The 23,686-nt window shown below is 39.5% G+C and overlaps 1 protein-coding gene, 1 long non-coding RNA gene and 1 pseudogene across 2 annotated transcripts in view; 2 read left to right on the forward strand and 1 right to left on the reverse strand.

The window, feature by feature from the left end:
- Positions 1–23,686, forward strand: part of DIAPH3 (diaphanous related formin 3) — a 487,836-nt gene that overhangs the window by 416,782 nt on the left and 47,368 nt on the right. The window lies entirely within an intron of this gene.
- Positions 788–17,633, forward strand: LOC118622526. The gene is made up of 4 exons (XR_004958078.1): positions 788–865; positions 10,934–11,057; positions 11,226–11,469; positions 17,436–17,633. It is a non-coding gene; the product is annotated as an uncharacterized LOC118622526 (long non-coding RNA).
- LOC118623138 lies at positions 16,572–16,680 on the reverse strand (annotated as a pseudogene).

A 23,686-nucleotide genomic window follows, 5' to 3' on the forward strand; every position in this document is an offset into this window, starting at 1 on the left:
CAGGAAATACCCAGTTGCCTTGCTTTCCTAACTCCAGGTCACCTCTCGGCCTCACCTCTGTGCTCATCGTCGCCATGGTCTCCCTCCCTCCGCAGGCCTGGGTGTGGGTTCCTTGAGCCATTCCTGCTGTCAGCTCTTTGAGAAAATGTCCTCCGTGCTCTTGGGCTGCACCTTCTCTGTTCATCTCTTTCTGTCATGCCTGACTCCTCATCCCCTCACTCTCGACTGAAAAATATGGGGATGGGGGCGGGGTAAATGTGTTGTATCTCTAATATAGTTCAAATGATTCTATATTGTAAAAAAGTGAGACAAGTTATCTAATACTAGCTCGTTATAAGTTTCTTGACCCTTTATGTACAACTTGATGAAGTTTTCCCCAAGGTACCTAAGCTAGAATTTAACTTGCCTTTACTTTTTTTTCATGGCATTTTTGTGTACTGCTTAAATATCCTTTGTTTGCTCATTTTACAAATTATAGATGGCTTTGGTACATGGTGTTAGACTTAGCCTATGGGAAATCCCAGCACACAGGCTAATTAAATGTCATTAGTGCTATCTCTGTAATTAATATTAGCAGATACCATTTACCGAGTGCTGTCTATGTGACAGGCACTGTGTACTTATCTTCACTCTCTGAGGCAAGAAGACTCTTCCCATTTCCAAGGTGTAGAGAGGTGAAATCATTTGTTTGTGGTCTTACATGTACAGTACAATAAAGATGGATTGTAACTCAGATTTTTCTAACTCCAAAATAAGTATCTCTTAAATTCTATCCTTACAGTTTATCTTAATTGTTTGTAGACAAGACTGTATTTCCTAAGGAAAGAATATTCTGAAATGATTTTGCAATCTACGCTTGACTAAGGTAAAACGAGCGTCTGTACAGCATTGAAAATGTGCATGGTGCATGTCTGCCACAGAGTCATAATCAGCACGTATTCTCTCGTGTCCTGTGCTACATTTTTGTGGTGCTTAACAAGAGTTAGCATAGCATTTTGGTGAGACAGTATGCATGAGGAAAAGCAGACCTGGGTTCAAATCCCAGCTTTGATATTGACGTAATTTTTAAGAATCTGTCTGTGCCTGTTTTGTTTTGTTTTTAATCCATAAAAGAAATGTACTTTGTACATTGTGTCAGGTGGTACTAAATGAGTTCTGTATTTAAACGTTTTTCCCAGAGTGCCTGGCCCAGAGTAATACTTATAGACATGAAGGGCTACAGAAGCTACTATACTTCTGATGCTCCTGGTACTGTTGACATTGCCATTTGATCCTCAGAATAGCACTGTGAGTACACATGCTGATATTAGTATTCCTCATTACCAAGTGAGAAATTGGGTACTTAAGGGTAGTTAACTGACCGGCTCACATTGCTCCATACGGAGTAAAGAATATCTAATTCTTGCATCTGATGTGGTTTTTCTCCTAGACCATGCAGTCTCCAGCAGTTCAGTATGAGAATACTAAATGCATTCAAAAACCAAATTAAAATTCAGTAGATGAAATGTGATTATTTTGTACAGCACATTATTCTAGAGGATCACATTCTTAACGAAATGCAAATTCAGAACTTCAAATCCCTTTACTAATCCCTCTCTACAAACAGTTGTTAATTTTAATAATTTGGACCTAAGCAAAAGGGATAGATCCTTACAACATAGTCAGGAGAGATGAGAGGCCAGTAGGGAGAGCGTTTAAACTTTACCCCTGAAATGTTCTTAATACATGAAATTGTATTGCTTTGCTACTACTTAAAGAAAAAGCTTCCAGAAGTGGGAAAACCATTGGTTGTAAACACAGCTAAGTTTTTGTGGACAGATAGTGTGTTGGTGAAAATATTTTGGTACACAAAAGAGGCATATGGGTAATATATACAATGGTCAAACTATCTAAAATTTATGAAGATACAATTCAGATCAGTCTGTAATGGTTATTGGAACAGATGCAGAATGGATTTGATCTACAGAATTCCCTTATGGGTGTTGCAAGCTATTATATAAAGGAGTAGATTTTTAAAGTGGTGCCACTCAAAAAAATATTTGGAACGATTAATGGGATTATAGCATTTAATCACAAAATGTTGAAGAATAGATTCTCTGGTGCTTGTTTTCTTTTTAGTAGTCTTAGTATTTAACAGTAGGTCAAATCTATCTTACCTGGGGCCTACCTAGAGTAATAACCCCTCCTAACCCCCAGCACAAGGAGGAAGGAAGGAAGCTAAAGGTGAATAAGACAATTCTTAAGCAGTTTAGGTTTTGCTTTGGCAAGTCAGCAGGCTCCAGGTCTGGCCAGTCTCCCTGGAGGCTGCTCTCTCCTTCGGCTGGTCTCTCCAGCTCTCCCCACCCCATTCACCCACACCTTCTCTACTGCTGTGGTCCCCTCACTTTGGCTGGCCACCTTCTTGAACAAGATCTTTATTAAATGGACCCCAGGCTATTGTTACCATGGGTACCACCTCTGCCCAGGGAATTCTATAAATCAGTCATTTTACATTTTAAATGAGGGAGTTTGGTCTTGTATACCTCTGAGGATGGTAACTAAGCTTAGAAGGTAAGAATCTGTAAAGGAGAAGTGAAACTAATGAGCAACTACCCCTGTGCCCAGGGTTTTCTTGTACAGATGAGCGAATGTTGAACTCATGCCCACCATTTCCAGATAAATCTATCCCAAAAAAAAAAAAAGGTGACATTGGCACTGGCCAAGAAGCTCAGTTGGTTAGAGTATTGTCCTGATATGCCAAGGTTGTGGGTTTGATCCCCGGTCAGGGCACATACAAGAACCAACCAAAGAATGCACAAATAAGTGAAACAACAAATCTCTCTTTCTCTCTCTCTCTCTCTCTCTCTCTCTCTCTCTCTCTCTATCAAAATCAATTAATAAAAAGAAAAAGGTGAGGTTAAGAGACTATTAGATCACACAGCTAGTAAGCTGAACTGAGACTTAATTCAAGCTTTGTGAGCACACGTGTTGGAGTTTGGAGCTGGTGGAACCGTTACTTCATTACTCACTGTGGTGGTCTCTTATGTTCTGTGGCTGCAGCCACCTCCTTGGTTTTGGGTCTGCTCTGTTTACCTGCGGTGCCAGTGCCTGCATTTCATTCATTGTCATGCGCCTGATGCTTGGTTCAGCTTAGAACATAGAGTAGATTCAGTATTTTTTTATATTGAAAATTGTGTAGTAAGGTGTTAAAAATTCTGCAAGTGTTCTTCAAATTCTGTAAATTAGATTGGTGGTGTTTCCTTTTTCTGCAAACGACTAAGGTGTTAATCAACTCACAAAATATTTAAAGTACGCTGGTCTGTCTAAGTAATAACTTCTTCAGAAAATTCTATATTATTTCTGCAGATTAATCTTCGACATACAATTAATATTCACTGCTTATTGACTAATATTTGTTTAATATTACATTAAACTTTTATTTTCATTTTTGTAATGACTAATGATTAGGAAAAAAAGATCTTTTTCCAGAAGTTTTGTGACAATGTAAAGCATTACATTTATCTGAAATAATCTGAAAGGAAATGCATTTTTCACTACTAAATATAAATTTGCAGAATTTCAGAGTGTAAAATTTTCTTTCAAAGCCCTAGTGTTATTTTAATCATTCACTTTAGAACTTGCATTAAAGAATAGGAACATGATGTGCTGTTGAATTATGAGATTACATGTATTATTAGACACTTCAGGAAATACTCTTTTGGCATTAGTCTTGCTGAATAATTATATTTTTAAAATTTGAAAATAAAATGCAACCAGATGGACTCAAGCCTCTCGAGTCCCTTTCCACACGTGGACTTGCTCTTGATTTATAGCAAATGCCGGTGAGAGTAGGCAGGGACTGGCTTGTTGCTTCAGATGCAAACTGAAAGCAAACAGGTTTTGTTATCAATCACTGGTTGTCCGTGTAAGACAGCAGCCGCTGTTATAATTGATTTGATGGCTCCGAATGACTCGAGCTTTAGTGGCCAAAGCAGATACGGCAACTCAGCCATGCATGACATTGACATGAAGAGGAAGTGACATGACTCCTCAGAGGCAAAGTCAGATGATTTGAAGGGGCAGATTTACTCACGAATTCAATAATTTAGAAACAGTAACTTCTGATATGAGATGATGCTGTTGAAAAAAAAGAGAAAATTAGGTTTTTTTGTTTTTGTTTTTTTTTTATCCTCACCCGAGGACATTTTTCCATTTTTTGTTCAGGTAGAGCGGGAGGGAGAGAGAGGAACAGAGAGAGAGAGAGAGAAACATCGATGTGAAAGGAACACATCGAGTGGCTGCCACCCGCACAACCAACCAGGGCCAGGGACAAACTGCAACCGAGGTACGTGCCCTTAGCGGGAACCAAACCCGGGTCTCTCAGGACCGCAGGCCGACGCTCTAACCACTGAACCAAACCGGCCAGGGGAGGTTTTTGTTTTTAACAGTCCGGCTTTATGGTGCCTTTTGTAGGATTAGCCTGGCTTTCCAGTTTTTCGCCCCCAAGACTCTATAATGCACTGAATAATACCTAAGATATTTAGTTGAATGCAGAACATCACATATTATATATCATTTCCATTACTAAGTCACGTGGTGGGAATGTGCATTTTAAGAGGGAGCACAGAAAGGGAGAAGTTAAGAACCAGATATCTAATCCACCTTCATTTATGACGTTGATTCTTGAGTGTGAAGAATACGAATAAGTTTTTTCATTAAATCAAGCAACTTGACAAACTAAACATAACAGAAGGTTAGAGTTACCAACTAGATCATGCCTCATTGTTATCTAAATCAAACCAGATTTCCGAATGCATGTATGTATTCCTTGGGCAAGCGTGTGTGTGTGTGTGTGTGTGTGTGTGTGTGTGTGTGTGGTGGCAACTTGGTTTCCACGAGAAAGCTTTCTGACACAAATGGATTCTGATCTGTGCCAGATAAGGAAAACGTTTCCTCTCACCGGCTCATAGACAAGCGCGTGCTGTCTGGAAGCTGGGTTGAAAGGACCCTGTGCTCCTTTAGTAGTGCCTGTGATTGGCACTGAATAGGAAGTGACATATGATAGGCCACACATGTGCCCTCTGGAAAGTGTTTTAACCTTTTGAGGTTGGTGGTTGAAAAAAATGGGGGTGAAGATGTGCTTGGGTTGCCTTTTCCTAAGCAAACATGTTAGAAACCTAAAGGCTGTGATCATGAAGGTACTGAAGACGTAAGTACGATTGAATCTTCATATCTCCAGTATTAAACTTTACCTGTAATGAATTTATCAAAAGCTATATCTTTATCTTTTATAAGGGCTCTTCCAGAAATCATCCAGGATAATTTAAATTCAAACATTAGAATAAGATTTTGGATATACTAGTTACACAATAAGACACTTTATTATCTTCTCAGTAGTTATACTTAGATTGTAGTGTTTTAAGTGGAAAATTTTTATGGAAAGTATGTTCTGGCTTTGTTGTTTGTTTCAAGAAAAAGAAATGGCCAAAAATTATTTCTTCCAAGTTTTACTCAGTAATGAACATTTTCTTATTCACTAATGTGCTTATCTGTTAGAATTTTCTTACTAGTCTCCTTTGGATAAAATTGCATGTAATTCACTAATAATTCTTAATGAACGATGATATAAGAAGAAAGGTTAACATCTGAGTGCCTTAGAAATTATATAATTTAGATCTTAAGTAAACTGAAGATCTTCTATCCTGGTGGTTTTCAAACTTCTTTGACTTCAGCCCACACTTAGAAAAACATAATCCACCAAGACTCACTACATGTCGCTGCACACATACCTGCCTAAAACCGGAAAACAACAGTTTCCCAATTTGTACCTTTGCTTCATGTGATGTAGTCTGTTTTCTTTTGTAATGCAATCTGTTCTAATCTATATTCCGTTAAAAAAGAATATATGATTCCAGTTTTGAGGGATAAAAATCTGATGTTTAGAAAATACTATTCTAGTCTAATTTTTTTTTATTTTATAGATTAAGAAACTAAAACTGAGAGGTACCCTTTGTCCAAAAAAATAACAATAATAACAACAACAATAATAATAATGCATGCACCACAGTCTCCTATTAAGAAGTAACAGAAATTAAGCTCTAAGCCTTCAAGGAATTTATAGACTGAAATGTAAATAGGACAAACACAATTAAATATATTAAATTATTATAATAAATATCATTAATAGCAACCTCCTTAAGACCAACTTATAACAAATAGAACTGCACATAAATACTTAGATTACACTAATGAGAATATGGATAAATTAAAAAACTCTATAAATAAACTTTTTTTTAGAGAGAGATAGAAACATCAATCAATGTGAGAAACAGGGATCAGCTGCCTCATGCACGCCCCCTACTGGGGATTGAGCCCACAAATGGGCATGTGCCCTGATCAGGAATTGAACTGGGGCCTCTCTGTCCATGGGACAACACTCAGTTCACTGAGCCACACCAGTCAGGCATAAAATATTATTAGAACTATATTCTGAAGGGACTCCATATATATATATGTATGTGTGTGTGTGTGTATATATATATATATGTGTATATATATATATATGTATGTATGTATTTTTTTCCAGAAAAGGGCCTTTTGGGAAGATGTTTTATAATAGCATTTTGTTTAGTAAATAAATCATGACAAATCAAATTTTACAGAACACTGAGGGTCAGAGTTGGAGTTTGTTAATTCACTTTGGCTATAGAAAGCACATTATACTCTCATTGTTCTAAATCTAATATCCCACGAAGATTCACATAGTGTAGCACCGTGAATCAGTTCTCATAGTAACAGATTTCCAGGACACAGACACCAGGACGCTGCCAGATGATCAGTGGAGACCATCTAGATGTTAAAAACCTTTAAATTCAAGTGAAACTAGCAGAAAATAAGCTAGAAATCTTTCTAAATGTACGTACAAACATATTCATTTCAGCTATGAAAATCGAAACAACCTGACTTTTTGGTTTTTCTTGCTGTTTTCCCTTTTTTAAATAACTATATTAGCCTGTGCATAACAAGCAGCCTCATATGATCTTTGAATATGGCAATTATGTCTTTTATATTGATTTACTGGCTCATTCTCTTTCTAAGCTTTCTAACTGTGGTGATTGGGGTAATTACAGAGCTGCCTCTCCTGTGGAAGGCACAATTTGCAGGTCAGAAATGTTGTACAGAAGTAGGTATGGTGGTTGTCTAATTAGATTGCTTAATATTTATCAGAATGGCATTTTTTGTTCTTGTTGTACTGTTGCTTATCTCAGTGTTCCGAATAGTCTTTCTTAATATAATTATACGATTGGATTTTCTTTTGAACTTTATGAGACATTAATCAGAGTTAAACATTTAAGCTGCAAATATGATTTGCTATTGTACATAAAATCTACATTTTCTTCATCAGTGTCTTGTAGTTTAATTCTGAGACATCCACTCAGGAGCTGTGTCTTGTGCAGCTCCTGGGAGCGGGTTTTTGATGCTGGGGCTCTAGCTGTACCTGCCGTTGTGGTTCTTATAAGGCCCACCTTCTCTTGCAAAACCAAGTAAATAAATAGATGAAATAACAGCTTATTGTAAATGCTGTGAAGGAAATAAATGAGAAGATGGGATCATCGGCAGAAGCCTTTCTTAGAAAGTAAAATTTGAGCTAGAAATTGAAGGGCAGCCCTGGAAGGTCCTAACTAAGGAGCTAGGAATAAGCAATAGTGAATGCATGGGGTCAGAAAAGATCTGAGCTTGCCAGAAGAATTAACAGAAGCCTGATATTGATGAGAAGGTGATGAATCAAGGGCAAAGGAGAATGAATGGGAAAGTTAGACAGGTGGGCTGGTGGGGGAGACAGTGCCAGGTCTTTGTAGGGAAGGTGAGGAGTTTGGAGGTTATGCTGAAAGCAGTAACACTGTCACATCTTTAGTGAGCACTGACTAGGTGCCAGGAGCTGCGCTAAGTGTTTCCTGTGTGTCTCTCATTTGATCATCACAACATCCTGTGAAGCAGGTGGTGCTAGTTCTGTTTTATAGATGCCAGAGTAAGATTAAAAGACATTAAGTAATTTACCAATGTACCCACAACTAGTATGAGGAGAAATCACTTCAAATCATATTCCAGTGCTTAGATGTTCTATTTGGGTTCTTTTTTGTATATGTCATACTCTTTATTTGTTTTTAGTGTATTATTTGGTCTTTTTCTTAATTATGTCTAGGAATTCCTTATGTGTTAGTTAAAAAGATATGTCAATATTAAGTCATAATAAAATTGCCTACAGAATTTTTCTTAGAAATAGATAAGCTAATTCTAAAATTTAAATAGAAATAGAAGCAAAAACTAGGGAAAGTATTAAAATAAGAATAACCAGTATGTTTCTAACCTTACCAGATATTAAAATATGAAGCAATAAACTAGAAACTAGAATATATTTTGACTCACAAGGACTAATTTCTCTTCTATTTATTTAGTTAGTTAGTTATTTTTGATGTCCGAATTGTCAGTCTTGTCAAATAAGAGCCCTCTTCAAGTTCCGGTATCCTTTTGAAACCACCCAGGCATGTTTTAGTGTGTCCTTACGATTTGGCAACAAGATGTCTCAGGCCTGTGTTGACTGGTTTTTCCTGCCGCAGAACTTCACAGACACTCGTTCTCTGTAATGGAGACGTATTAGAGACCAAATGTGGACATGAGGGCTGCATGTCAACTTGTATGCGTGGTGGTGGCCTGGCTGCTTAAGACCAGGCCTCTTTAATAACAAACTAGACAAGAAATGCCCTTTTTAAGTTCACAAGTTCACAATGGTTTATTTTCTCTACATCATATCTTCCTAACAATAGAAACAGCAGTCAACGTTTATGTAACTCCTACTATAGTTAGGCAGTGTTTTGCATATATCTATTTGAGGAACTTCAGGCACAGAAAAGTTAAATAACTTGCTCAAGGTTAAAGTGGTAGTAAATGGCTGAGACAGGATTCAAACTCATGCATTTGTCCACGTTCTTTACTTGAGGACTCCTGTGGAAAAGACTTCTAAATTCCCCGGTTCGTTTTAGGCAGACGTTTGGGAAGGAGGCAGAATGTGTGTCAGCCCAGACAAGTTCTAACAGTCCTCTTCCCTGGGTATCAAGTAATTTTTTACTATTTTCTATGCGTCCTAATTATCTTCCCAGCTTCCTAAATAAAAGCCTATAACCCTGAGGAACTGTATTCTGAATTTGTCCACCAGCTGTTGCCAGGGGAGAATAAAAACCTCTTGATTGCTGCATGTAGGTCACAGTGACCTTGCAAGAAAGCCACAGAGGTTTACTTTTTTTTTGGAGAGGTTTCTTCAGATAGAACTAATTCACTGTCTCCATTGTGAGACATGATAAAGAATGAAACAATGTATGAGAGAGCGAGAGAGAGAGAGAGAGAGAGAGGGACTATATCTTTGAAGGTCTTTAATCTTTTTATAGAAAAGATAATTTGTATGAAAAGCTCTTATCAACTGAGTACATTTGATTATCATCATTGATTTCTCACCTCTAATCTCTACTAGGTTCACTGGGAGCTCTTAGCCAACAGTCCCACACACTCTCATTTTTAATGTGTTTGTATTTACTTCTTGGCACCTAAGGCTAATTTTTCCATTATTATTGTATTGCATTTTAACACCCACTTGCCTGTTTTTACCCTGGCTAGTGAAGACAGTTAAAAACTGAAGTAATGACGTAGGAAGAGTCCAACAGATCACTCCTCTTATAAGTGAGGGGCCACTAGATCAGCCACCTGGAGACATTCAGGCTGGATCTGTGACTACGACCAAGTGGAAGAAGTATGTGAATGGCTGGGGAGTTCTGAGTTGATTTACTGGACCAAGAGGCTCAATTATCTTGTGAGCTGCAGAAGCAGGTGTCAGGAGCTACTCACAGAACACAGAGTCCAGCATGGCATAGGCAGAGAACCGAGAACATGTTGTGGACCCAGCCACTGGCTGGGCTGAGGATTGCCCTGTCCTGAGGTGTTGGGGTTAAGTCATCTAGTTCTATCAGTTCTATTCACACAAATCAGAATTACTGATTCCTGTTTTGTATGAGCATGCTGGAGAAAACATCAGCACATATGTGTGTACATATGTAGGTCTGTATCCACACACTGTTCACATAGAAATGGAAATAACTGGTTTTGTCCAAAATGCTTTCCATAAATTTAGTTATATCAAATAATAATATATGTAAATCTATATATTTAATTATAGAATAATACACTTGTAAAGTGAAGTCCTAATTTATGTAATAGACTAGGTTTTACAATTTTAAACATGGCAGCTATGTTTAAAAGAAAAAAGACTTCCTCACCAAGTTAATGATTAGGTTTAGATTTCATTAGTAATCATGAACTTTTAGCAGAGAAAAACATTGGTCATCAGAGCATGTAATGTTTTCTGTCTTTCACTTTTGTAATAAGTTTTTTTTCTTCAGTTACTTTCTGCCATTTAAAATGGTCGCATTCAGATTCTAGCAATAATTGTTGAGGTTTGAGTTATTATAAACTTTGAATATCAATTCCTCCCCTTCTGTGACAGTTGTACCACTAGGGAAGTCAGACTTGCAAGGTCTAATTACTGCAGCGTTTTGATATCCCCAGCTATAATATTGGCAGGGATTTAAGCTGTGGTAGAACTCATTGGTGACACTGTTGTAACTAAAAAGCACAGAATCTGTTTTCAAGCTTGTTTGGGATGGAATCAAGTATTGGATGATGTCAAATAATCTTGCTGTAAGTTCAGAAGTGCCTTGGATGATTCTAATGTGAAATGCTAATTATTTGCAATAGAATATAAATAAGGTGGCACTAAGTCTTATTTGCAGTGACTAATGAAAGCTGTTGTACTGTAATCAGTGAGATACAGAGCAACAGGGCAATTCATTAGGAAAACCACAGTTGACAAGCAGTTAATGCATGCCATTCTGGACCTTTCCTCCAGCTTCTGCGTTCCTCTATTATTTCTTCTCATTGATAATAATAAGTCCCATATGGAAAATGCGTAACAAGGATAAGAAGAAACTAGCAGCTAAATTTTGCCACGCTATGCCAACTATCTGCAGACTGTAAGTCTTCCTTAGCTTTTCTTTGCCTATGAAAAACAACTGCCATATTAGGCTGATGGAAAAAATAGTGATTTTCTAGTCAGCAAATTGCTAGTCTGAGAATTTTTCATATTATCTTTCCAGACTTGAGCAAAACTTAACTGTGCTGCAAATTATTTTATTTTCCAGATATATATTACATTTCAAAACTTGGCCACATTTTCACTTCTCATCCTTTAGCAGTAGAACACTTTTAACAGATGGAAACGCTAAATTGCTCAGTACTGCTCTGTGTTACGGAGCCAGGCCTGGGAAGTAGACGCTGAATCTCTGGATGGCTTTTCTGCTCCGGGGCAGCACTGGTCACCGCAGCCATAGTGCAGGACATCACACTGTTTGAAAACTTGTATAGTGACGTTCTAAACTTGTTAAGGTGAGCACAGTAATTATGTGTTTTTCTCCCACGGGTGGAAAAATTAAGAATGTGACTTCTATTGTGTGTACATTATAGAACTGTTTCTTTCACTAACGACTCATGACTACCACACAGGAAAGCCAGCTCATTTGATTCCAGTGTTTTATGGCCATCTCCTTTTTAAAAGATTTGAAGTGGCTTTTGTCTTTAATGGATGAAAAAGAAGCTGAAAAGTCAGTACTATGATTTATTTTTGAGCTTCCTGACGGCCAGGGGCACAGAAGGACACAGAGCTGGTTATAGGGTGCCAACACTTGGAGTGTGTCTTCAAACAAGAACATACTTGGATCTGGATTCAAGGAAACAAAATCCAGGAAATATGAAAAGTCTGAGGCCAATGAAGAGCCTCATTTATTATTTACTCCCCATTATTTAAAATGTCGTGAATGACGCACACTTAGCTCTTTCCTTCTGTCTGAAGGTGGGTGTCTCCGATCCTCAGACAGAGGGGCTGCGGAGTAAGGTCCCTCTTCTGTGCTGGTGCCAGGGTTTGTCCACAACCACACCGTCAGGTAAAATATAGGGTTGTCAGTTAAATCTGATTTACAATAAGCAATCAATACTTTTTAATATCAGTAAGTCCCACAAATACTTTTTAAATATTAATATGTCCCAAACATTGCATGGGACATTCTTATACTGAAAAATTAGTCATTATTTATCTTCATTCAAATTAAACTAAATATCTTCATTTTTCATTTTGTTTTGCTGAATCTGGCAACCTTACCCACAGTCTAAAGTTAAGCCTCACCAACTGTAATGGGGGACTGTCCTTTTATTGCAAAAAGTGACAGCCAATCATAGTCTTTTTTTTTTTCTTTCTAACTTTTGTTGAGATGCCGATAGGGATAGACCATGATTTTCAGGCAAAGAGAGACTTAACAAAAGAATTTTCAGACAGTGTATAATACCCCTCCCTGCCGAAAAAGAAACTTTTATAAGACACTTGAATATTTCAAGTGAGCTTTGGGTTGGTGGGAAAAGACACCTCCTGCACACACACATCCCCCCACACACAGTATAGTTAAATTAAGTTTCCAATTGAAATAGCAGAGACATCGCATCCAGTGGTACGTGAAATGGCTGCACAGCAGGAGAGATGGAGCCTGTCTCAGAACTCCATTGCCTGCAGGGGCTGATGGGGCTGCAGCTGCCAGGACCCCTTCCCCAAAAGTAGGTTCTCTGGGACTTTGAGAAGTGCAGTTCTTACTGTACTTACTGTTCCTTTTTATATACTTGGAGTTTTAACTCTTCGGTATTATTCTGGACGTGCTTATACCAACAATCTGGACACTTCGAATCAAAGGAATATTTTAAACCTTGTCCTCTCCTTGTCCTTGAACATGTCTCTGTGTCACCAAGACGAAATCTTCACTTAGAGTGAGGGAAAGCAGACCTTGGCGACCATTCATCCCTGACTGCCTTGCAGTGCTGTGAACCCGGTGTTCTCCTCTGTTAGATCGGAGATCCGTTTACTGGGAAGGGTGTGTATGCGCTGGCATATGTATAGATCAGGGTTTAGCTGCAAAAACTGGAATCAAGTTTAAGCAGAGAAGTATTTATAATGACGTGTCAGATGGATTACAGTACTGTGGGAGGACTGAAGAAATGATCTAGACTGAGCTCGATGAACAACATCAGAAACTGTTATGCAAGCCACCAAGGCAGTTGTTCTCCCCTCTGTGACACAGCAACTGCCTGCTCAACTGGGAAGCTCCTGCTTCAGCTGCCACCCCTGCCCACGTGCCCCGTCCGGAAGCTGCCGGCACTGCCAGCTGCAGAACTGCGCAGGCGCGGCGCCCCCCCTGCTCACGTGCCCCGTCAGGAAGCGGCCGGCACTGCCAGCTGCAGAACTGCGCAGGCGCGGCGCCACCCCTGCCCACGTGCCCCGTCAGGAAGCTTCCGGCACTGGCGGCTGCAGAACTGCAGTGCCTGTTATGGTCCATACCAGCATGGCAGACACCCATCTTTCTGCCTTCCAGTACCCACAAAGCTAGTAACCAGCTACTGGGAACTCTGCTGACAGCATCAGAGAAAGGCAAGTGCTTCCAAAGTCACTCTTGTGAGCAAAATAAAACAAAAAAAAAACAGGGCCAACTCCCTAACCTTGATCAGTTTGGTGACTGGCCAGACCAAATAACATCTAAACTACAAGAGGATTTTGACATGGTTTTTAGTTTTCCAGCCAGTACAATACTCCGGTCGGTGGTTAAAGTGGGCGCTGACTGTCAGTCCACCTTAACCAGGACACACAACCTAGTGTACAAGTAACAGTCACATCTTGTTAATCTGTCTGTCCCATTTGAAGGGGAAAATCAATAAAGACCGCGTCATAAAGATCTCAGATGCCTTTTGGAAAAAATGTCTGAGGACCTCCTTTATGTTAGATTGTTATTATTTCCATCTATAAGGTCATATACAATTCTTAGACAATGGCAAGATTTTTTCCTGGTCTTGAATTCCTGAGGGCTTTGCCCAGAGTTTTTGACAGGTATAATACATTCGATGTTTTATGGACATCGTTTTGACAAGTTATTATCAAATGTATCTTTTGCCAAAGAAGCTTGGTGTTGCTGCCAGGTGACCAGCTCCTGGAAGGACACCTGCAGCCAGTGCCGTGTGGCCATTACTTTATGGGGCTCAGAGACTAGTTTCAGATCCACCTTGAATGGTTCTGCTTTGCGAGTAACCTGATGGGACTGGAATTCCTTCCCTCTTTCACCTGCTGTTATGGCCTGACTGATGCCAAGTGGGGCATGCTCAAATCCTCCCGTTTGGGTCTGTGTACACACAGCCATCTTTCCCACTGTCATTGCCGTAATTCTGTCAGATGGATGCAAAGTGAAAAGGTTCGTAAGGCGATGGTGAGAGGCAAACAGGGTAGAATTAGTGATAGAACAGAAACATTTATAGGGCTATTACACCCATTTGTTTTTCTCGAGACTTTCATTTTGTAGGTCATAGAGAAACCCATATCCTCAATTCATCTAATTCTTACACAGACGTGGAAATGTTGACAAATAGCTTTAAAAGAAACATGAGTTAACAACTTGAGTACTGAACTGTGGTTCATCCTTTTATATTACTTGAGGAGCCATAGTTGCATAGAAGTCACAGTGTAATAAATGCAATAAAAATCATCTCTATTTATCAAAATAACATTTGTTGCCAAGACATGAAAAATGAAACTGGCAAAGGAAGTTACACATTCCTATCAATCTTTTAAAAGTTTCACGCATGTGCTCAGTAAAAAGGCCTTACATACTTGCAAATTCCATTTGAGCTAATCAGATCTTCACGTAAGCTAGTTATAATTGTTAACAATTTCTTTGGGGAAGATGAGTGATTTTTTTTACTAGAACAACAAAAATAAATGTGTAAAATTTTTTAGTATGAATATTTAGTCGAGTACACATTTAGTGAATTGTAGTTTTGGGGGGTGGGGACATTGCTTTACTAGATTAAAAATATTAGAAAATAGCCCTTGTTTCCATTGTTCAGTGGTTAGAGCATCAGCCCACATAGTGAAGGGTTACAGGTTTGGTTCACTGTCCAGGGCACGTACCTAGGTTGCAGGTTTGATCCTTGGCCCAAGTTGGGACGTGTGCAGGAGGCAACCAATCGATGTGTCTGTCTCATGTTGATGTTTCTCTCTCTCTCTCTCGCTTGCTCCTCCCTCCCTCCCTTCCACTCTCTCTAAAAATCAATGGAACTAATATCCTTGGGTAAGCATTAACTAAAAAATAAAAATATTAGAAAAAGAAAAAGGATGAGAATTAGGGCAAAGTTCCAACTATATTTTAATAGCAGTTTTAAACCCCACATAAATACCTTTTAAACTTTCATGTGAGGTTGTTACATATGCTAGTCAGTTGGTGAGTGCTTGCAGGGGAAAGTGAGTTATTGGGCAGGTAAATCATGGGCCACAATGTCTGCTTACTAGCTTAGATAACTGCCAATCTTTTTCCTCTGTGTTTGCCCAAAGTCTTCCTCATACTCACTGTTTTGTAGATGATTGTCAGTCATGTACAGAGGTGAACACTTCAGCAGTGACATAGTTTATGACATTTCATTTGTTCAACCAGCATTTCGAGCACCAGCCACATGCAGAATCCCAGACCAGTTGCTTGTGTTACAAAAGAGAACACAGTGGTTCCTGTCCTGATGAACTTCAAAGCTTTGCAGATTTTTTTTTTTTTTAATTTTTCTCTTTATTGATTTGAGAGAGTGAGGAAGGGAGGGGGGGTGGAGAGAGAGAGAGAGACATAGATGAGAGAGAACATCAATTGGCTGCCTTCTGCATGCCCCCCACTGGGGATTGGGCCCACAACCTGGGCATCCAACTGGTAACCTCTTGGTGCATGGGTTGACGCTCAACCACTGAGCCACACCAGCCGGGCTCTTTGCAGGTTTATATCATACTGCCCATATTTAGTAAATTATCTTGACAGGTATTAGTGAACTTTTTTTTTTTTTTTTTTTTTTATCCTCACCCGAGGACATTTTTCCACTTTTTGTTCAGGTAGAGTGGGAGGGAGAGAGAGAGAGAGAAACATCGACGTGAAAGGAACACATCGAGTGGTTGCCACCCGCACGACCGACCAGGGCCGGGGACAAACTGCAACCGAGGCACGCGCCCTTAGCGGGAACCGAACCCGGGTCTCTCAGGACCGCAGGCCGACGCTCCAACCGCTGAGCCAAACCGGCCAGGGCTGTGAACTTTTTAATTTATTTTTATCCTCATCCAAAGACACTTTTCCATCTATCTTCAGATAGAGTAGGAGGGAAAAAGAAAGAGAGAGAGAAACATTGATACAAGAGAGACACATCGATTAGCTGCCTCCTGCACAACCCCAACCGAGGCCAGGGACCTAACCGAAACCCAGGTATGTGTGCCTTGACCAGAATTGAACCCACGACTTTTCTGTCTGCAGGCCGATGCTCTAACTGCTGAGCCAAACTGGCCAGGGCATTTGTGAACTTTTTCAGTACGATAAGCTTAAATGTTTTCATAAACAATAACAACTTCTAGTTTTTCTGATGTGGTATTTTACTAATTTTTTTGGTCTCTTTAAATTGATTAATATAATTTAATTTTGAGTAAATCATACATTCACATGGCTCAAATTGATACTACACTTGATCTTAGCCAAAAGGCCAAGAAGCAGTCACATCGCTCAAATGGAGATTTTCAAAAGAAAATATGATGAAACATCTCTCTCTTCCCCCAGTCCTCCAACCAGCCAGTTTGCCCTCCCCAGCAAAAAAAAAAAAAAAAAAAAAAGGCATGTTGGTTAGGATTAGATTCAGGTACATAAAAACTAAAATTTTATTGACTTAAATACTTCACTGCAGTTTAAGCGCATCAGTGTGATTCTTGCATGAACGTTCCACAATCAGGGAGTTGGACTCCTGTCGTTTTTGTTTGCAGTTTTATAACGTTATTTGACAATCAGTGGTTAGTCTCATCTGTATTGAACAGGTACATAGATCACCAACATTTAAAGCTCGTTTGGTGAATCTTCATCCCATTGTGTTTTCTGGGCAACCACACATGGTGTAAGATAGGACATCCCTCTTCCTTTGGTCCAGACAGCTGTGGAGCCCTGTGTCAGTGTGCACATCTGGAGTTTCCATCTCCTTCGATCTCCAAGTGCCCAAGGAGCATGAAGCTCACTTCCCAAAGCCTTGCCATCAACTGAGTGCTAATGGTTTGTTTTCTAGTCCCACCTCGTTAATGGCATCCATTCTCTCCCCACCCTTCTTTGAAAGCCATTCTGCTGGGCCCAGGTTGGAAAGAATGAGCAGCACATCTTGTCTCCCTCTGTCTTATACTCCACCTTTATCTTTTAGCTTCTAATCTCAAGGTTGCCTGTGGGTCCAGTTTGACTGCTAAAGCATCTTTGGTCATTTCTGTATTCCAGGGAAGAGAAAGAAACCCAGCATGAGCCAAAAGCCATGGCTGTAAAAAGAGCTGTTCCCAGCAGCAGGAAGAGATGTAGACAGCTACTAGACATTACCGTGTGACTCTGGGAACTTACGGTGATCTCCTTTCTGCCTGCTGCCGTCTAACAGGCGCATCACATAAAGCTCATTTGTTCAGCACTGGACAGTTAGCTATAACTAGGATAAGGTAATCTGTCTTATTTAGGCCAGTAGTAACACTTTGGTGTTTGCAATTTGTAATGCTTTTCCTTGAATAAAACACTATTACTATTTCTGAAAATTTGAAAGGATTGTCAGTTGCTAAACAGATTAGATTTTCTTCTTGAGCTATTCAAATAGATTTCAGGACAAGAGGAATTTAGCTGTGTAATTATAAGGACGTCCCATAGTACCTTCTATAAAGGTTTAGAATCTTATTAGGGTGGTTTATGTTCTGTGATATTCTTTTTAAAGGGAGGAAAGTTAGCATGAGTTTTTCCCTCCCCACAGGCACGATGGTGTCGAGAAGGTGACCAAGAGCATGACCTTGGCCTTTAAGTCTGTTTCCTCACTGTAAAACTAGAATAATAATTCCAACCGTGAAAAGGTGTTATGAGTCTGAAAATGAATGTATGTATAAAAAGACTTGGCTTAGTGCCTGCTACATACCAGTTCAGGAACTATTGATTTTTCTTTTCATTGCTAAAAATCCATGTTATGTGTTTAGTGCTCCGTAGAGATAATTAGAGATTAAAAGTTCACTATGATTACTGACATACAGGATTGCTTATTTTAATAATTGTCTTGAGGTTTACATGAATGACTGGGTTTCATGTCTATCTAGTAAGAACCTTCGAAGCTCAAAATTCTTAACTGCTAGTGGTCTGTTTCCTCCTCTAAGCAGATGCCTTGTGCAGAAGTTTTGTCTTCATTGGGTTTTTTTAGAACCCTCAAAAATGTAATGCTATAGAACAAATGCTTTAGACAAATATTTAATCACCTACCATGTTTTGGGAACTTTGCTAAGCAAATAATGTGTGACTTCTTGAGGTGAATACTGAATAATTCTTTGAGGGCAGAGAAAATGATGTCTCATTAACATCTGGATAATAGATGGTCATATAATAAATGGTAAATGTTGGATGAATGAAGGATAGGAAGCTAACCATAGGCTGCATGTAGCTGGATAAAGAGGGTCTATCCTACTTGCTAGCACATAATAAGCATCTATAATTTAGATAAGTTTATAAGACATTTTGGTTAAAAGATAAAACTTACTTCATTATTGGCCCTCATTTGTCTCCCTGCTTTCTTACTGTATTGCAGGGAGGGGGAGTTGATTGCAGGTGGTTGTTTTTTTTATTTTGGATGCATAACATACTTATTTTTGTTCACCAAAACAATTTTCTTATGAAATTGAGCTGTATATTACATGCGAGAAAACGGAAGTGTGTGTTCTCCATATTCCCACCAACTCCCTGAGGGCCCCAGCCAGCCACCATAGAAAGTGAAAAAAGCTGACTTCTTGATAAGTGACATAATAAATACACCTTTTATTGTAGGCACTTTAATAAGTAATCTTTCACTTGAAGTTGGAACATCCTAACTTTAGCGAGTGGGGATGTAGTATCTTATTAGAGAAAGAGGGACAGAAAAAGTAAATCTGTTAAAAAATGTTTCAGCTCTGGCCAGTGGGCTCAGTTGGTTGAGCATCATCCCAAACACCGAAAGGTTGTGGATTTGATCCCTGGTCAGGGCGCTGTGGGATGAAACTGATCCATGTTTCTTGCATTGATCTCTCTCTCCCTCCCTGTCCTTCCCTCTCCCTCTCCCTTCTCTGTGAAAATAATCAACTAAAATATGTTTCATATCTTAAAATTTGTCTTCTAAGTAAAACTTAATTTCAGGGTGCAACAGTATCATCAAAGATTTGGACTCTTTAACGTTCCCCTTTGCTCCTTTTGGCTGTTGTTGGGCTCACAGACTCATATGCCTCTGAGGTAACTGGCATCGCATCGACACACAGCCATGAGCAAAGACTTCTGGGTCTGGGGCAGGCTCTCTTCTCTGGAATCTGTGTCAGAAGTTCTTGAACAGACTTTTTAAAGACTTAATGGCCAGAACAGATGGTTGTGTGGATGGCTGGCTCTACTATCCACAAAGCCTCACCTTTGGTGTTCACACAGCTCCCCAGTTGCTCTTCCCTCTTCAAGGCTTAATGCAGCCACTGCCACCAAGTTCTTCCCACCCAGCACAGATCTGATCAGATCATTCCACTGCTTAAAGATTACTAGTGGCTTCTCTGCATGCCAGGTGGAGTATGCTCCCCACCTCCGCTCCATCCCAGGTTCCTCTGCGTAGTATATGCAAATGTCAGTCCTCAATGGAGGTGGGCTGGATGCTAGTTCTCTGTTTAAAATTATTTTGGAGAGAGAGAGAAAAACATTGATCAATTGCTTCCCATGTGTGCCCCGATGGGGCATTGAACCTGTGACCTGGGTATGAGCCCTGACCTGAGATCTTACCCACCCCCAGAACTCTGGTGTATGGGACGATGCTCCTACCAACTGCGCCACACCAGCCAGGGCTAGATTTTAGTTCTGTTAATTGTGAAATATTTGTAAATGCATTTCAGATTATGTATTGAGATTTTCTTTTAGTTTAAAAAAACATCTTCAAGTTACTGCAGATGATGTATTATGTGAAGAAATAGTCAGCAGTATTAAGCAAATATTTATTGTACACTTATGGGTGAGGCAATGTACTTGACACAGTATTGTCTTCAGGGAGCCTCTGGTCTAAAAACAAAGACTTATGACCAAGTAATTATTTATTGTGATAAGTGTAAGAAAGGAGAGAATGACAAAAGACCCAGTCACAGGAGGACCAGTCTTACTCTGAAGGTGAGCTTCCCCAAAGAAGGGAGGTGTTCAGTAAGAGCTGAATAAATCCAAGCGAGGTGCAGAAGGTGTGTATGGGAGCCAGCTGTGTGGAGAATGGGTTAGGAAGGGCAGGACTAGAGTGGGTGCACACCAGTGATGAGAGAACTGCAGTGAGTCCGACAGAAGAAGGTGTTGGCTTGGACCAGAATGAAGCAGGGAGGATAGACCATCTAGAACATGGTAAATGATTGTGTGGGGAACAGACGTCTGACTCTGGAGTTATTGACCTGAGCTGTTGGATGAGACTACAGTCTCCTGAGAAAAGGATCACTGCTTGGCTAGAGAAAGAGGAGCCAGAAAAGGTTTGAAAGAGCATGTCAGCGTCGACCACAGGGAGAATCAGGATGCCGCCGTTGCCCGGGACGCTGTGCCATCCTCATGCTGCACCTCGGTCTGCCAGCAGGTGCAGGGCTTTTGCCATTGGGCTTACATTCATACTGGTTTTCTTGACTCAGGGGTTCTAGCCCATTGCCTTCTCTCTGGTTGTCGTCGTTAGTGTTTCTTCTCTATGTTTCATTGTCCCACAGAAGAATTTACAAGGCAACTTAGATAAATCAAGTATAGAGTGTCCCACTGGGCAGCATCTCCTGACAGGTGTTCAGTGAGCTTCTGCCACTGCCATATGACCCAAAGCATGACAACTTTTACTTATCCAGTTATTCAACAATTTTTTTTTTTAGCACTAACTCTGTGCCAAATGATACACTCAGCCATGGAGAGAACACATGCCTTCTGGTTATTAAAATGGATCTAAATTCTGGCTTTCCCATTCATCAGATATATGAACATGAGCCAAAAATTAAGTTCTCTATGCCTTGATTTCCTCATCAGTAAAATAGATGCGACGTATCTCAAGTTGTTTTGAGGATTAAATGGAGCGACACAAGTGAAGGGATCAGTGTTTTCATATTCATCATTAGTGGCGGTGGTAAGAGGTTAGTGGTGGTTATGGTGTTGGCTGTAAGAGCAGTAGAGGGAATCACTGGAATAGTGTGGTGGGAATGAATAGAGAGTTCTGATCTTGACAGTTGTGGGGTGATGACAGTGGATTGTATCCATACAAAACGCCTTGGCTGCTTTGCTTGGAAGGGCTGTGGATAGGAAAGACTCTCACTTCAAGGACTGTCCAGTACAAAGGAGTTTTTAAATTCAGTTGTCCTCTATTGTTAGGAAACAAATCACCATCCTCACTTAAACTTGGACCTTGGACAGTATATTTTATGAGTTCAACATAAATTACTTTCACAGTTCAAGAACACTGACAAAGTGGCTTAAAAGTATACAATTATCTAACTGTTTCAGAAAGTCAATTTAGGGGTGGAAAGTCTGTGTTAAAATGGCGAGAACAAGGCTCACTTGCATGTACTTTGAAGAGCAAGTTAAAGCCTCGCTTCTTGGCCAGGGAGCATTACAGTCATTCAGTTACATCCTCCGAGCTTTCTGTCTTTTTGACAGAACAGGCTGATTTCAAAGTATGGCTTTGTTCTCTGTAATAAGCTGCGTTGTTTAAAAGCTTTCAGGTAGAATTCAGAGCTCTGTGTGAATATTCTCTGAGTCTTAATTATTTTTGTTACATGATCACTTGAGTAGCTTTGGTGAAAAAAATGCCTTAGGAAAACAAAGGTGGTTAACAAGTTTGAGAAATTAAATATAATGGTAATAATAACTAACATTTAAGCCCTTAGTTTCTAGATCGTGGACTAGCTAAGATATTTAGATATATCATCTCACTCAGTAATCAGTAATCCTGAGCTGGGAACTGGTGTTACCTTCATTTTACAGAGAAACTGAAACTGAGTTCCCCCGTGCTCACAGCACTGCGAAGGGACAGAGCCAGCCCACGGTGCTTCCAACCACAGCCATAGCCGAGCCAGCTCGCCATTCCTTCTTGATTGTTTAGCAGGAACTGGATAAGCAACAATTGAGTTCAAATTCAATTGAAGTTGGATTCTATGCACTTTTGAGAGTTGAATCATCTTATTAATATACCCTAGTCAACTCCTATATTTTAAGTTGCCTTTTTCACATTTCAGTTTCATTGGCATTTGTTTCAATCTTTAACTACCTTTAAATGTAAAAAGTACAACTGAAGTAACAATAAGGTCTTTTTCCTTTATTTGAAGTCTGTTATAAAAGGTTTTCAGATATACCATGGTATTTTTTTAATACAACTTTTCTACCTTAACTGTCGTCAATCTGTTATTTTTCAAAATGACAAACTTAATAAAAGTAAATCATGTTAAACTAGTGAGTCTATAAAATTACAGGCTCACTCAAAAGTAAAAGTCATTCATTAAAATATGAGAGGACAAAAGATATATGCCATTCCAAAACTTTTTACCGGGTGTTGTTTTGTTTCACATGAGTATATTCATTTATGCATGGATTTTAATTATTTTTTTTCCCTTTTTCCCTTCCCTCCACCCCCTCTTCTGAGGATTGTCAGTCTGTATCCTATAATTAATTTTTATATGCCTGAATATATATACCATATAGTGTATATATATGGTTATGGAAGATCAGGTGATAATTTTAAGTTTCTTTTTTTTATGTCCTTCATACCTAGCAGTTAAGAAAAATCCTACATGTCAATAAAGGTGTTTTGAATAAATGCACTTTTAAATAGTCTTTCATTTTAATCCTGAAGAAAAGCAGTGTTTTTGCTTGGGTTTTTATAGAGGGGGGTCGGTGGAAGGGATTATAAAATAATACATCTGATTTAAAATATTCAGAAAATGGCCTGGCCGGTGTGGCTCTGTGGTTGACTGAATGAGTTCCAGAATCAGGCCAGGACTAAATTTTGGAATTATTAGTAGGCAAGTGATATTTAAACAATAAGACTGAGGTAGATTACTTTGGAAGTAAGAAAGAACGTTCAAGGACTCAGCCCTGGCACTGGCTAACAGTTAGGGTTCAGGATGGTGAGGAGGGCACACCAGAACACTGAGAAGAAACACCAAGCAAGGCTGATGTCTTCGAAGCCAAAGGAAGGCAGTCGTAGGAAGGAAACAGTGGCAGCCATGCCCAGTACAGCATGAGAGGTCAAGGAAGATGAGAACTGAGAAGTGACCATTGGATTTCTCATTGTGGATGTGACTGGTGACCTTGGCAAGAAATAGTTTGGACGCAGTGGGTACGACCATTACCTGATTGAAATGGGTTCCAGAGGAAGAGAAATTAGAAACTGAGATTATAGATAACTCTTTCAAGGAAGTTAGCTGTAAAAGGAGAGAAATAGATTAGTGGTTTGAAGAAGAATTGGAGTCAAGGAAAGGACATTTGTTTTTAAGATGAGAGAATCAGTAGCA

The sequence above is a fragment of the Molossus molossus genome, unplaced genomic scaffold (assembly GCF_014108415.1).
Source record: "Molossus molossus isolate mMolMol1 unplaced genomic scaffold, mMolMol1.p scaffold_m16_p_9, whole genome shotgun sequence".
NCBI lineage: Eukaryota > Metazoa > Chordata > Mammalia > Chiroptera > Molossidae > Molossus > Molossus molossus.